At 56.1% G+C, this 2,940-nt stretch overlaps 1 pseudogene; it reads right to left on the minus strand.

The window, feature by feature from the left end:
* Positions 1-396: 396 nt before the first annotated feature.
* LOC102035097 lies at positions 397-1,719 on the minus strand (annotated as a pseudogene).
* Positions 1,720-2,940: the final 1,221 nt, after the last annotated feature.

The following is a 2,940-nucleotide window of genomic DNA, read 5'->3' on the forward strand; positions in this document are numbered from 1 at the left end:
GAACAGAAACAATATTGATAACAGAAAAGACAAAAAAAACTGTTTACAGGGAAAACTACAACACAACTGACTGTCTATTCCCAGCAACGTATTTCCCCCCACCTTGAAAGGACATCCTTCTCCTCAGGGAGGGAGAGAGAGAGTCCCTTTCCTGCTCCTGGCAATGACCTGAGGTGGGAGTGAATGTAATGACACAGCCATGGCCAGACCCTCATGTTCTCCAATCCCACATCATGTCATTGGCAGGGGAAGGAATAGGGACAGGTGTCTTCCCAGCATGGATCATGGGGAACATGGATAACCAGGGCTCTTCCCAAAGCGGATCCTCCAATGATGGATGAACTTGGGGCAGCGCACAAAAATCCTCCTGCTCTTGGGGCATTGCCAGAGCTTCCTTTACCGGTGCCTCCGTTGGTGTTTGGTCAAGGCACAGCTCTGGGTGAAGCTCTTCCCACACTGGGGACACTCGTAGGGCCTCTCCCCAGTGTGGATGCGCTGATGGGTGATGAGGTTGGAGTTGCGGTTGAAGCCCTTTCCACAGTCTGGGCAGCGGAAGGGCCTCTCATCCGTGTGAATGCGCTCATGCAGGTGGAGACTGGAGCTGGTCCGAAACCTCTTTCCACACTGGGGGCACTTGTAGGGCCTCTCCCCAGTGTGGATGCGCCGGTGCCTGATGAGTTCGGAATTGTGCTTGAAGCCCATCCCGCAGTCAGGACAGCGGAAGGGCCTCTCCTCGGTGTGGATGCATTGGTGCCTGATGAGTTCTGAGCTGCAGTTGAAGCCCTTCCCACACTCAGGGCACTCATAGGGCCTCTCCCCAGTGTGGATGCACCAGTGCCTGATGAGGGAGGAGTTGCGCTTGAAGCCCTTCCTGCACTCGGGGCAGAGGAAGGGCCTCTCATCCGTGTGAATCCGCTTATGCCGGAGGAGACTGGAGCTGCTCTGAAACCTCTTCTGACACTGGGGACACTCGTAGGGCCTCTCCCCAGTGTGGATGCGCTGGTGGATGATGAATTGGGACCTGCAGCTGAAGCCCTTCCCACACTCTCCACACTCGTAGGGCCATTCCCCAGTGTGGATCATCTGGTGGCGGATCAGGCCGCTGCTCTGCCTGAAGCTCTTCCCACACTCCAAGCACTTGTGGGGCTTCTCCCCATCATGAAGCTGCTCCTGGACCACCAGCTCCGAGCTCTGGCTGAAGCTCTGTCCACCTTCCTGGCTCAGGGTGGGTCTTTCCTCCTCAGAGCACCCTGGGCTGGGTTTGGAGCCCCTCCTCCTGCAGGATCTCTGGGGATTTTCCTCCCCATTGGATTCCTGTGCCGTGGAATCACTCAAAATGTCCTCTGCCACGAGGTTCTGCCCGGGGGATTTGTCCTCCCTGGTCTCCATCCTCAGCTCCCTGTTTGGGGGAGGAAGGACAAGGAGAGGATGGGATTTGCCTCCGTGCCAGAGGGAAGGGGAAGGAGATCCCCCCAGTGCATCCCCAGCAGGACGGGGTTGGCAGCAGGGTTGTCCTGCAGCCGGGGGCCGTGCTGGGCTGGGAGATGGAGCAGGAGAGAGGGGGAAAGGGGCACTGACTTCCTCCTCACCTGCCTGAGTGTCCCAGGGCATCTTCCTCTTCCTTGCAGCCTCCCAAGCACTGGGAATGGGAAATCCTCATTTGGGGAAAACAAGGGATGAGCATGCTGAGTTTGAAGATCCCTCTGCCCAAGTCCATCTCTACAAGTCACCGGCCTTCTGGGGTCCATAAAAACCTCCCAAACACCAAAATTCAGCCCTGAAAAAGCCTCCCAGGAGTTCCCTGTCCCCGGTCCCTTCCCTTTGGTGTTCAGGGTTCCCCCCTTGTCCCAGTTGCTGGAGCCACGCTTGGACTGGGGTTCCCCCTTCTCCTCAGTGCCTGCCCTCCCCAGGCTGCTGGGAGTCCCAGCAATCCCAAAGGCTCCCCTCTCTTTGCTCTCCCCATTTAGGGATGATGGGGTGTCACGATCCACTGGAAAAAGTGAGAGCTGTGATGGTTCATTTTACCCATCTCAGAGTGCAAAAGACACACAGCAGGGGGACTTTCAGTATTAATGAAAACAAATGCACATTCTATTGAGTGCCCACAGCAAATGCAATAGAAGGATTAGAAAGGAGTTAAAGGAGAGAGAGACAAAAAGAGTGAGGGGGGTAATAGCTACCAACAGAGAGAAGAAATCCTCGTGGTCCGGCTAATAGATCCTCTTGTCACGTCGGGGAGAATCTCAAAATCTTTGGTTAACTCAGGGGTCTTTTATAGTTTAGGGAGCAGGTACAGGACAGTGGAGAATAAGTTGAGAACAAGTCCAGACAGTCCAGTTCCAAACAGGACAAACCAGTCCCAGCAGTGAGCAGGGCCCATTGTTTCAGGACTGGTTGCCATGGGAAACCAGTCTTGGTCCAGCGAACACAGCTGCAGGCAGCACTTGGCAGACAGCCCGCTCCAGTCAGCCCAGTGCCCCTGGGAGAGAATTTTAAGGGTCTCAGTCTCAGTCCTTGGGAGGGGGGTTCAATCTCCATCCTTGACAGTGGTCGTGAGGCAGATGAGGGATGTTCCACGGGGGATCACCAAAGTCAAAGCCAGTGGCATCTGGCCCAGAGGTGGGAGATTCATGGTTTGTTGTGGTGAGCAGGGATTGTGAAGCAGCTGTAAGCGCACAGAGCAAGCCGCTCATTGCCAGGCCCTGCCCCAAGCAGTGCAGCGTGGGCACAGCAAGCAGAGCTGCAAACAATCACTTGGCAGGCATCCACCTCAGCCAGGCCAGAACTGCAGTCAGGGACTTGAGGGTCTGAGTCTCTGTGGCGTGAGGCAAATGAGGGAAACTTCAGACCGTCCCTTCCACGGGGGTGTTTGGGCTCCCGGGCTCCCTTCTCCCCTCATTCTCTGCTCTGGGCTGCAGCGGCTCCAAGGAGTCCCCCCTG

This window comes from Geospiza fortis, unplaced genomic scaffold (assembly GCF_000277835.1).
Source record: "Geospiza fortis unplaced genomic scaffold, GeoFor_1.0 scaffold423, whole genome shotgun sequence".
NCBI lineage: Eukaryota > Metazoa > Chordata > Aves > Passeriformes > Thraupidae > Geospiza > Geospiza fortis.